Genomic DNA, 13,813 nt, shown 5'->3' on the forward strand with positions numbered 1-13,813 from the left:
TAACAAAAGCATTTGACCAACATTGTATTACCAAACAATCAAGGCAAAATAATCTCTCATGTCCAATTTGGTCATTCCACAAACAAAAAGCACAAGCCAGTTTGAGTTTACCAAACACTTTGCCACTCCTTTTTGCCACTAACAGCACTTAAAAAAAGCCAGTTTACCAAACACTCAACTGCTTTGCTTTTCAGCTACTTTTTCTCAGAAATAAGCAGAAGCCAGCTTTTCTAAAAAGCACAGCCATACCAAACACACCCATTGTAGAAGAATTTAGGAGGGCTAAGTGTAAATATTGTCCTAAAGGTCCTGTAGGAGACTATGCTTGTGATTCCTACAAAAATGGGACTCAGGGATGATTAGGCACATAAACAAATCATGCAAGTATTATCCAGGAAGGAGAGTGATAGATAAAAATCAGAAAGTGCTTGCTGGTGATAAAAGTAAGGGTAATTCAATGAAAATTGTAACATTTAATCCTGATGAAGTTATGAAACTTGTGTTGAAATTTGTGTTGATGAGCTTCCTTTTAGCTTTGTTGAAAAGCAAGGGTTTAGGCATTTTTGTCATGTTGCAGTGCCGATGTTTAAGGTTCCTTGTAGGAAAACTCTTGTGAAACAGTTGCTGTCATTGTATGATAGGACAAAGAAGAAATTGAAAACTGATTTAGCACACTATAGGGTCTGCCTAACTACTGACACTTGGACAAGTGTTCAGAATTTCAACTACATGGTGCTAACAGCACACTTCATCGATGATGAATGGGAAATGCATAAGAGGATAATCAATTTCTGCACTATTTCTAACCATAGTGGGAATTCCATAGGTCTTTTGATTGAGTCTTGTTTGCTTCAATGGGGGATTAACAAGGTTTTAACCATCACAGTAGATAATGCAACAACCAATAAGTGTGCTATTGAGTTTGTTAGGTCCAAACTTAACAAAAGAGAAAAACCAAAATCAACCTTAGAGGGTCAGTACATGCATGTTAGGTGTACAGCCCATATTTGTAATTTGATTGTTGGAAGTGGGCTGAAGAGATTGAATAGAGCAGTGCTAGCCATTAGAAATGCGGTGAAGTTTGTTAGGTCTTCACCAACAAGGTTGGATAGCTTTAAGGCTTGTGTAGAATAGGAACATATCTCTTGCAGAGGCTTGGTTGTTATGGATGTTCCAATGAGGTGGAATTCAACATTTTTAATGTTGGAAGCTGCCTTGAAGTTCAAAGCAGCCTTTGCAAGGATGAAGTTGCAACCGGACAGCGGCTTTTCAGCCTATTTCAAAGAGCCTAAGGAAGAGTATGATGAGGAAGGAAATTTGGTTCCAAGCTAAAGCAGGAGGCCTAGAGTAGGGCCTCCATCTGATGAAAAATGGGATGAGGAGGAAGTATTTGTTCAGTTTCTTAGGGTGTTCTATGAAGTTACTCTAAGAGTTAATGCTAGTAATCATCCCACAATCCATACCACTTTTCATGATATGTTGTCAATCGAAACTGAGATTAGCAAGCTCTTTATAGAACTTGAAATGGCAATAGGTTCGGAAACCGAGAAGGTTTTGACTGATATGGCAGCAAATATGAGGTTCAAATTCATCGAGTATTATGGTTGCTTTAGGGATTTGAATCCTTTGGTGTTTATAGGGCTGATCCTTAATCCTAGATTCAAGCTAAGGCATGTAACTCATTTGTTGACAAAAGAAGGGTTTGAATTGGAAGATGTGCAAAATAAAACAAGGGAGTTACGCGATGTGTTGATGTCCTTATATGAAGAGTATGCACCAAAGGAGGCCCCTGCAAAGAAGAGAGTTCAAAGAAAGGTTGAAAGCTCATCTTCACAAAGCACTGTATCAAGTACTGCCAGTAGAGGAAGACAATCTTGCATCAATGATTGGAGAAAGGTAGTTTCTGAGCTTGATAAGGCTGTGGTTTCACATGAAGTAGACAAATACTTGCTGAACCCTCTTGAATTCACAAATGAGAAGGAAGGGTTTGAGTTCCCAATTCTGTTATGGTAGAAGATCAATAGACCTAAGTACCTTATACTTGCAGCAATAGCCAAAGATGTATTGGCCGTCCAAGTTTCGACAGTTGCATCGGAGTTCGCTTTTAGTACCTGAGGTAGAGTAATCGACGACTTTAGGAGTTCATTGACTCCTAAATATGTCGAAGCATTAATTTGTCTACAAAGTTGGTTGAGGGGGAATGATATCAGATGCATACAAGATGCACCATGCATCAAAGATTATGAGTTCTATGAAAAGTGTGAGAAAGGTAAAGAATTCTAACTTTTTGTGTTTGTGATTTTACATTGCAGTTTTGCAATTATGGTTTTAGATTCTGATATCAGTTTCTTGTGTTTTGTACTTTGGTATGTAGATCATGTAACCTCAGCCTCTTCAAGCTCTTGTCCTCCTCCAAAAGCTAAGGGAAAGAATTGTACCGAAACTGATGATGAAGTTGTTGAAGTCAGTGAAGATGACTCTGAAGAAACTCTGATGAAACAGAAAACAGTTGACGACTTGATGGTGATCATTTCATAAGAACTTGTTTCTGTTTATGTTTTCTTGTTCCTACAGTAAGCATGGACTACTTAAGCTTTCAGTTTTGTGTTTTCAACTTGATCATTTCATATTTTCATGAACTTATTTAGCCGTTTAGGCATTTGGCTTATGAATTTCAATTTGTGTAAGCTACTGAACTGGTTTGAGTGATTTCAATTTGTCACTGAATTTCAAATTATGTAAGGTATTGAATTGTCTAAGACTCTAAGCTATATGCACCTCGGATTTTATCATGTGAGATTTGTTTGGGTTTGTCATTCACTTGTTTTAGTTATTTGTAATTTGGAAGTTCAGTTTTCTGTTTTCATTTGCATTTTGGACTAAAATGTGCATGAAGTAATTTGCTGCTGAACTTCAATTTGTGTAAGCTATTGAAGTATTGAACTGTCTAAGCTATATGAATATATGCACTTATGATTTTATTTGTGAGATTTGTTTGGGACAGGTTATTCACTTGTTTTAGTCTTTTGTAGTTCCAAGTATTATGTTTTCATTTGCATTTTGGACTTAAATGTGCATGAAGTTCAGTAGTTCACTGGATAACTAATTAGGAAGGCAGCCAAATTTGGCTACTGCTGCATTTTTTTAGGTTACTGAAAACTTTGGTTTACAGTACTATTGAAACTGATTGGTACCGAAACTGTACTGAATTGATCGGTTTCGAGACTGATCGGTATCACTGATGAAAATTCGGCATCCCGAACCGAACGGAGCCAACTATAAACTCTGTATCGGTCTCAGTATAGGCCTATTCTCGAGCTGAGCCAAAACGATCCCAAGTCTAATTCATGTACTAGTACTCGAAGGGTAGGTAATATGTCCCCTTCGCTATACAATCATCCTTCTTATATTAATAATAATAACAGGTGTGGGACTGAGTGATCAGTTATTTTATGCTAACAATTTTCCTACTACCGATTTGAATGTCAATTGTAGAATAAGGAAGTAGTATCTCCCGCAGAGGACTTATGGGACTAATTGTAAGACTTTCTGAGTTTTAAAAGTTGATTATGAAGTTGTGAAAACAATTAAAAGTAAATAACAAATAATGAAATTTCTTAAGGGAGAATCAATAAATGAACAAAAGTCAGGGAATGTATCCACCACAAATCAATCATATATGCAAACCATGTTTAACCTAGTCTTATCTATCCATGGTTAAAGATGCTCAAATTAACCCAACGCAATGCCTGAATTAACCTATTGTTTTTCCTTACTTGTATGCTAGGTGAGAGACGCTCTACACCTAACCTATTTACTAAAATGCAACCTAGGTTGGTGCAACTCTAGACTTAACACATAGAAATCATTAAGAATGAGAAAAATGAAACATCAAAAGACATCATGAGTACGACACATCTCAATTAATCTAGGAACCTAATCACTTGCCTTATAGACAATTTACTACTCTAGAACTTTCAACAAAACATTCTTAAAAGGAACAGGCAATGATCATTCATAGAAATAGAATCCTACTCATGCAATCTAAATTGGCCACCAAAGAAAGCACATAAAGAAATCATCAATTTAAAACTGGAAATTAGATTCTCATCCATTGAATGAACAAAAACTAATTAAATGTCATAGCATGGCATACAATTATGATTGGGGCTTCAACAGCCCCCAACTACTAAGAAATTAGTTGCACAAAGTTTGATTTGAAAGCTCACAAAGGGTCATAAGAAAGAAAACAGAGAAATCCTAAAACCAGAGTTGAAAATTGTCGGAATTCGACTAGTTTAAAAATGGATTCGGCTAGTCTAAAATCGCTCTATTTAGATTCTTGTGCTCGGGTTCTTTGCTTGATTCTCGTGCGTAAAAGTCTTCTCGTTTGCTTTGGTAGCCTTTTTATAGTGCTCTTGAGTCCTCTTTCATTCCTTTTTGGTTTTAGATTCCTTGTGATGTAAAGAAAGCCAACTTCTTGATTCTCTACTTGAATTAGGATTTATTCATATCACATAGTCCAATGTGAATAAGCCATGTCATCACCAATATTTGCTAAGTATTTTCTCCTTGATTGTTGCGGTTTCCATGGATTGGGCTCCTTGATCCATCAAGGTCTCCTATCGGGTCTAGACTCCAAGATTTTCCTTATTTACGCATCTTTCCTCCATATTATCTTCTTTTTGTATATTTGCTCCGAAAAACCTAATAAACATAAAAATAAATAAATAAAGAGAAAATATAAGAAACTAACAAAGATTAATATAGGGATTAACCATATAATGTAGCATAAAATGCTCCTATCATTGAGCCTCCCAGTTAGGCTAGGTTCCAAACCCCTTTAAAAAAAGGATTAAATTATGCTTACTACCTTTTACTTTCAAGGGTTCATCAGTTCAGTTCCTGCACTTCTAATTTAATCAGAAAAGTCCTCGCACTCTCCAATTTCATCAAATCGATTCATTTTGTCACTACTCCGTCAATTTTATCTGTTAAGGTGTTGATGTGGCTGAGGAGCTCTGATCTGTCACTTTTGTGGGACCTTCTCACAGGGAAAATTCCCAGTGAGAATTATCGTTTGATCTGGAGCATCCATTTTAATCACCGTTTGATCTCAGCCGTCGGATTTGAGTATATATAAGTTGAACCAGCTTGAGGAGCACCAGATTATAGCCCAGACAAACCTTGGTCTCCTCTTTCTGGCCATCTCCCGACGTCAGACCTGTGTTGGTCGACTCCTCTCGGCGGCGCGAATCGGAGCCTTGTCTTCCTTGCTCCGAACAACCAGCGACGGAGGCAGGAAGAAGCTCAAAAGGTTTTCGGGTTAGCCGGTGGATTTTCCGATTCTGGCCAAATCGTGGTGGAACACTGGTGTCAGAAGATTCCTCTCGACCTCGCTGACCTATCCATGCGTTGGTTTGTCCAGATGATGAGCCAAGTGAGAGAATCGAAAAGGAGAAGCTTTTAGGTTTTTAAAGCAAGTTTTTTGGTTTTTCTGGCAACTCCGTAGGTTTTAAGGACGATCGAGGTATCATAATTATTCCTCCGGTCGAGCTCTACATACTGGTACTCTTTGTTTTCACTTTCAGTTGGAATTTGCAAGAATTGGAATTTTGGGGTTTATTGCTATTTTGGGTTGCGCCCACCCTTACTGCTTTGATGCAGACTGCAGTTCAGAGCTCTCTAACTCTTTTCTTGCAAGTTTAATTTGGTTCATTTTGATGAAGGGAAGGAGATATAGACGATGGGTATGTTGGGAAATTTCCCCGTGAGAAGGTCACACCAAAACTAACACATCACAGCTCATCCGGCCACGTCAGCCCCATAACAGAGAAAATTGACGGAGTAGTGACAGAATGGATCGATTTGATGAAATTGGAGAGTGCGAGGAATTTTCTGATTAAATTAGAAGTGCAGGGACTGAACTGATGAACCCTTGAAAGTACAAGATAGTAAGCCGATTTTTTTTCTTAAAAAAGAAAAAGAAAAAAAGATCATTTGTCAGTGAACTAGCCAATACATGATTAATAAATAAGTGAGTCTAAAGTTAAACTGCCAACTCGCAAATAACTCACTTAACCCTTTTTTTTTTTGAAAGGCTTAACCCATCTATTTAATTAAATAGTTTTAAAAATCAAGAAATTTCACATGCTAGTATGAATTTTTTTTTTTTTTTTTCATATTTTAAAGAGGATTAAATGATTTCACTCCTATCCCCATGGTGACTCGAACCCAGGACCTGGATCCTAGGTAGTGGGTGTTCTAACCACTGAGCTAACACCACATCGTCAAACATGCTAGTATGATTGTTTGCTAGAATTTTTTTATATGGTCATTTCTTGTGTAAGTCTATAAAAAATGTTTTAAAAAAAAAGAACTAAATTCACTTTTCTCCCTCAAACTTTGGGTCGAAAATCTGTTGGTCCCCGATAATTTTTTTTTTTTTTAAATCATGATGGTCCCTGCACTTTAAATTTCCACCATCCGCGTCCAAAATTCAAATTTGGCTCCGAACATGACGTCATAAGTTGAGTTGATACTGACAACATGACCCACAAGAAGGGAAAAATTGACATTTTCAAGCAAAAAGGAAAAAAAAAACTCGCAGGACAATAAACCAGCCCCCCCCCCCCTCTCTCTCTCTCTCTCTTTGAGCCATCAATCATCTCAAACCACCCCCATCTATACCAAAAAGTTTTGTATCTTCAATATATCACCACCCCCGATGCCAAAGGCGCCGGAGGATGATCTGCCGATATATAGGGTATGTTACTGGTATCAATGGATCTTCCTCAAGTGCCTCTGGCATTGGCGTCGCTTCAGGGGTCTCTGCTGAGGGCCTCTCTCTGAGTAAGGGTATCGGCCAAGCTATTGTTGAGGTATAGATTAATACGTGTTTTCTATTTGAGGTCAGGCTATGGTATGTTAATATTTCTCATATATACATCAACTATTTTTATCACTTTGAGGACTCATTTTACCACATTAAGGACTCATTTTATGCATATCATACATTAACACATTATAGAATTTCCCTTCTATTTGTACCATATTTGGTAGTTAATTTACTTAATTGTGATATTGTGAAAAATTCAAAAAATGATTTTTGTTTTTTTTTTTTAACAATTTTTGGAATGGAAGCTGGATTTGCTTTCGGTTCTCCCAAAAAATAACTTTCATTTTTTGAACCCTTTTAAAGAACTCAAAAGAAAAATTCAAAAAATTGAAAAAGAAATTCTTTCTAATTCTAAGAATTTTTAAAGAAAATACTAAATTATTTCTAAATGTTTCAAGGTAATATTGTTCTGTTCTGGTTTCATAAAAAAAAAAAAAAAGGTAATATTGTTCTGTTGCTGATATCTTTTCTGGGCTACATACAAAAAGAAGCAAAAACAGTTTAATATCCTGCCCCAAGTCAGACTAGAATGTAAATTTCCCACACTAAGAATATCTCTAACAAATGAGATTGAGAAATCAGCGTAACCTTGAAAGTGGGGGACGGTGGACTTTATGGGTAAACATGCAGTTCAGTTCAAATACTAAACTGACTAAATGATCTCCACTTTTCATGATTTGTTTTAGATACTAGTTTTCTTCATGTTAAATGTGCAGCTATGCTTGAGAATAAAAGATCTTGCAGAGATCTTTTGTTATGCCTCATTGAACTTTCAAATTGTAATCATAAGTCATAGACTCTTGAAACTTTTTACTAGTGATAACGTTAACTTTTACTGAGGTAGAAAACGTTGTTTCAAATTGCAATGATTGATAGGAGCATTATATGCGACATTTTAAGTGTTAATCTCTTCACATTTGGCTAAATTAATCTCTTAACGTTATCATTTCTAACTTAATTTAGAGTTTTTAGGTACATTTGAGCTTACAACACAGGAAAGAGCTAACAAGAGCTAGAATTGAAAGAAATGAAGGCAAGGAGGAAATGAGGCGTAGAAATGAATCAGAAATGGGGAAATGAGCTTTCCCAATCCTACTAGGAAAAGGCATCTCAGTTGAAGTAGGAATCTTGAGTCAACTAGGAGTCAAGCTCAGAGAAATGACAGAAATGACAAAAGCAGAATCCCAGTTGAATAAGAAAACCTAATCCTGCCAGGAAAAGGAAACATAATGTGACTAGGAGTCCCTATTGAACAAGGAGAGCTCAAGAAAGTTCCGAAAGGTTCAAGAATATTTAGACAAAAGAGTCTTTATTAGACTAGGGAACATGTTGGCATAAGGAGTCCTAACAATACTAGGATACTTGGGGAAGCTAGAAGATCCCGTGGCTTCAAGATGACTCAAGAATGATCATGAATGTTTTGGAAGACTTTGAGAATTTCAGCAAATGAAGAGACCTACTCCATATAGGTTTTCTTTGACGTCAATCAAAGAGTCCTAATCCAATTCAGAAAACCTTTGTTGTCCATTAGAAGATCATCTAGAAAATTCACGGTATCCTTGAATAAAGGAAAGAAAATAAAATGTTGTTATGGAGACTATTTGAAGAGACTACATTTAAATAAAATCCTAAATGCATCTAGACATGATTGTGGCCAAAGGGAGACTCCTAAAAATGTTATAGGGGACGGCAATGAGAATTTTAAGGAAAGAAAGCCTCTGTTTTTGATGCAGAAAAGATGACATGGCATTGTTTCATTGTTTGTTACAATTATGGACCAATTAGATAATTCCAATGAAGCAAAGTGTGTCCTTGAAGCCAAGCTAGGACGTCTACTACAACAAGCCAACTAGCCGTGACGTTCTCCTATATATAGCCAAGCTTAGACGTTGAAAAATCATCTTTCAATCCTAGAATCAAGTAATGCAACCCTTTCCCTTTACTTTCAAAGTTTCGACCTCCTTCCTTTGAAGCTGTGAAGCAAGCTCCATCATCCCCATCAATATCCTTGCCGTAGCCTCCATCCTATTAAAGCTCATCTTGCGTTTTTGAAAATCTTCAAAAGTATAACCACCATGTCCTTTATATGCTTATGTTCTTTAGGTCTATACTTGAAATTATGAGCAGGTATTTGTATCTAGATTAAGATGCTACAGTTCTAGGTCTTAATTCACAAGTAGAAAACTTATGAACTTAGATAAATCAACAATGATTTTTGCATGCTTGTATGGCATTCCAACATGTGTGTTTCAAACTTCCATATGTTCTTAATGCATTAATTGTTTTTTGTTAGTGAGTAGCGTTCTATGACTAGCAATGTATGGAACCTTCAACTGGGACCTTCTTAAGCTCTCATTGTTCAACAAGGACTCCCAGTCATATTAGGTTTCCTTTTACTGGCAGGTTTAGGTTTCCTTTTTCCTAGCAGGATTAGGTTTCCTTGTCCAACTGGGATTCTGCTTCTGTCATTTTAGTCATTTCTCTGAGCTTGGCTCTTAGTTGACTCAGGATTCCTACTTCAACTAGGATTCATTTTCCTAGTAAGATTGGGAATGCTTCATTTCTTCATATCTTTTCATTTATGCGCATCATTTCGTCCTTGCCTTCAATTCCATAATTTCTAGCTCTTGTTAGCTCATTTCCTACGTTTGTAGCTCAAATGTACCTAAAGACACTAAATTAAGTTAGAAATTATAGTGTTAAGGGAATAACTTAGCAAAATATGAGAAGATAAACATTTAAAACGTCGCATATAATGCTCCTATCAATCATTGCAATTTGAAACAACGTTTTCTACCTTAGAAAAAGTTAACATTATCACTGGTAAAATGTGCTTAAGAGTCTATGACTTATGATTATTCATATGTTAGGGTCATATTTGGGAGAGCCACTTTGGGCTCTCGGCTTTTGTAAGCTCCAGAATGATGCCACGGACTACTATAAGTTAAGAACTTGAGGCAGCAGAGAATAGAGTGCTTTTTTATCAAGGAGAGAGATGTAGAAGCACATATGCTAGGTTTTTTTCTCTGACTACACCCAAATGAGTGCACAAGCTAAAACCCCATCGATGTAGTAAAGATAAGTAGGGTATCGTTCTCATCCGGGGATTACAGGAATTTATTCCTGTAAAAGACATTAGAAGAAACAAGATTATATTAACATTATTTACGAAAGTAAAGAGGGATCGAAGAATTTGAATCTAATATAACAACTAAATATGATACAAGTGACACACCAAATCAAATCATAAATCAAATAGATAAATATGGATGGAAGATGTAGAGATGTAATTAACTACTCACTAACACATTAACGAGTTATCAAATCATCAATTACGGATCAAGCATGTCATAGCAGGAAATCAATTATGAACAGAGATGAACGCATACAAAGTCCCTATTACTTCTCTTAGTTAAATTAACTAAATGAACGCAGCATAGTTAACCCTATTAAGCATGCAATTACTAGTGGTAGCTAATCACTAACAAAAACATAATCAACGGATAAAGCACATATGAAAGTTTGATTGATTTAAGCAAAGACAAAAAGTTAGAAAGCTAATATTATCATGCAAAGCTCATATATTGTTGATTTACCTAAGGAACTATAAGTTTTCCACTTTGATTATTAAGACCCAGAACGCTAGCATATCTTAATATGGATTTAATTATATGCTCATCAATCAAAGTATGCATCCAAAGACCAACAAACACATAAATGATGGGATTGAAGCACAAAATCAGCAAATAAGTTATAACATGTAGAAGTAGCAATTTTCAGATTATCAAGAAACCTAAAACGTTAATATGCTTCATGGTATTTGGAAATTAAACATCAAAACATGCTTTCAATCTCATAAGTAATCTAAACATCCAAATCATCATAACAAAAATTGAAAATGTGAATAAAAGGTGTTGTGCCTCTTTAATTTTAATAACCTTACTGTTGTCAGGTTGAGGTTGCTGCTCCTGTAGCTACTCCGGTTGCTGCACTTGTAGCTGCTCCTGTTGCTGCACTGGTTGCAGTATATGATGCTCTCTCACTACAGACTACTGGGGTAAGTTATACCTCACATTAATTTTTTCTTTCTTTTAAAGTTGTTTGTTTGTTTTTTTATATATATAAAAGAAATTCACTAAAATAACACGTGAATTTTGTCTTAAGGCTTCCGCTTCAGATTGCGCTATCACGTGGGCACTTCTTTTCGTAGCTGGTTGTCACTGAAGATTTCCGGCTGTCGTTTTTTAGTATACAGCAGATGAGGACTATCATATTTTACCACAGCCATATCTTGAGGATAGAGGTATATATTACTACAATATTTACGTTATGCATCTGAACGCTTTTATTCATCAATTGATAAGGTTTTGTTGGTTAATAATTTCATTTATCAGTGTTTCGAGTCTTGGAATTCAATTTTTCATTGCTTTTGTTTTGAATGTCACTTTGTATAGGAACAACCGTTTTCAGTTTATGCTATGATTCCTTGGATTGTTTTGACTGATCAAAGATTAAATACTGTCTGTCTATTATCCAAGTGCTAGACTTTATGTGACATACAAATTTGTCCACATCCACACACAGTAACTTGTTCAAAGTTGGGTATTTCAATTTCTTATAGGGACAAATATTATAAAGAACCTGTTCTTAGAGGTCACTTTTGTACTGCCATATATCCATGAGTTATAGGTTACACCATTCATTTTATTTTCAAGAGCACCTTAGGTGGCGTTCGGTAACGTTTTCAAGTCATCTTTTTCATTTTATAAAATGAAAATGGCTTGAAAATGCGTTCGTTGGTCTGTTTTCAAAAATACAGAAAATAAAAATTGAAAATGATTTTTTATTTCACTCGTAAAACAGGAAAACGACAAATAGACGTTTTCACATTTTCATTCTCATATTTTAGAAAACATGGAGATATATGTATACATTTTCATTGTTTTTTGTATTTTCATACTGTAGTACCGGACTCGTTTTTGCTGTTCTCGTTTTTGAAAATTGTTTTCGAAATAAACTACCGGACACATTTTCGGATCTCAAAAATCCAATCTTGTTTTCTCGTTTTCATTTTCAAAATCGGTTTTTGAAAAATCATTTTTAAAAACGTTACCGGACAGGCCCTTAAGAGTTCAAAATAGATCAGCCATTTGTTTTCGTTTTGCTAATAGAACTATAGAAGAGTGACTATTTCAACATTTTAAAGTATAGTAGTCATCCAATCCTACTAATTATGAATTAGTAATCAATACTTCATAATATTTGGAAAGTCTTGAATTGTTTGATGTTTTCAATGTCAGGGTTATGATTGGAAGAGCCACACTGTACTGGCTTCTTTTGTGAGCTCTAGGATGATGCCAAGGACAGCAATACGCCAAGAACTTGAGGCCGCGAGGAATCGAGTGCTATTCGATCAGGGGGAGAGATGTAGAAGCACATATGCTAGCCTTTTTCTTACGCTGCTGAAGACAGTTGTCCAACTGTGGGTTGAGCTAGAGGTACAAAATTTCACTTTGTCAAGAGTGCTCTCTATTAGGAGGGAGAGTTTGAAGACCTGGGAGAAGATATATGCACCAGTACTCATGCCTGCACCACGGTTGGAAGATGTATAATCACCAAGATGTACTGCCAATATAAACCCAAAAATATAAAGCTTCTATTGGAAAAAAAACACACCCATAGATATTGAGTATATGTCAATAATTAATAGTTTTTTCTCATTTTTTTTTGATATATCTACTTTGCTCTTCTGATTGTGGAGAGTTAAATTAAGTATCTTCCTTCCTTAATCTTATCATCAATTTGAATTTGAAATATTAAGCTAAAAAATCAATTTGTTTTAACTATATCATAATCAATTACATCCTTAATTTCATCCTTGCTTTCATATTGTGATTATTGACTTGAGTATATATTTCTATATATATGCTCATTACAACTATGAGAAATTCTACTATCTTACTGTAGAACCATGTAGGACTGCCACATGGTATGCCGCCCCAATCAAAACTCCCCACGTGGATTGTTTTTACAACTCATATCAGCTGTATTCAATTGCAGTAAATCAAAACAACGTGAAACGAAAAAAAAAAAACTCTTAAACGTCCCGTTAACTACTGCCGTTGACTAAGAAATTCTTCTATCCTAATATAGAACCATGTAGGACTGCCACATGGTATGCCGCCCCAATCAAAACTCCCCATGTGGATTGTTTTTACAACTCATATCAGCTGTATTCAATTGCAGTAAATCAAAACAACGTGAAACGAAAAAAAAAAAAAAAACTCTTAAACGTCCCGTTAACTACTACCGTTGACTGAAACGAGAAATTCATCCTCTCGTCATCTTCATCTTCACATATGACACTTTTGGTTAAAATATATATATATATATATATAATAATAATAATAATAATAAATAAATAAATAAATTTCATGTGGCAGTCCTACATGGTTCTACTGTTGGATAGAAAAATTTCTCTACAATAGTATTTCATTTCCAACACAAATTTTAGTTATTGTTTTCCTTATATGTAGGTATTTTCTTTCTGAATAGAATTTCAATTTTCTTTTCCTTGACGGGAAAAATTATTGTTTCAACAGATGGAAAGAGATTTTGAGTCAAACACTAAGAGAAAATATTTTTTTTTGCTTGAAAGAAATGGCGAAGGACAAGTGGGCATGATACTTCTCGTTTGCGTCTCTGTGGGACAACTAAAAAAATGTTATGAAAGAAAAGAAAAGGGTTGAAGATGGGGTCAGGAAATGGGCAAAATTAGCTTTTGTTATTGTGTTTGCACTCCTAGGCTCACATTCAGTGCCTCTCTACATACTCGAAAAATATCTAATTGTAAGGTATGTATCTTGTTCTTGGATTACTTTTCTTCTTCTTTTTAGGTATATTGTCATATTAATC

Source organism: Rosa rugosa, chromosome 7, assembly GCF_958449725.1.
Source record: "Rosa rugosa chromosome 7, drRosRugo1.1, whole genome shotgun sequence".
Taxonomy (NCBI): Eukaryota; Viridiplantae; Streptophyta; class Magnoliopsida; order Rosales; family Rosaceae; genus Rosa; species Rosa rugosa.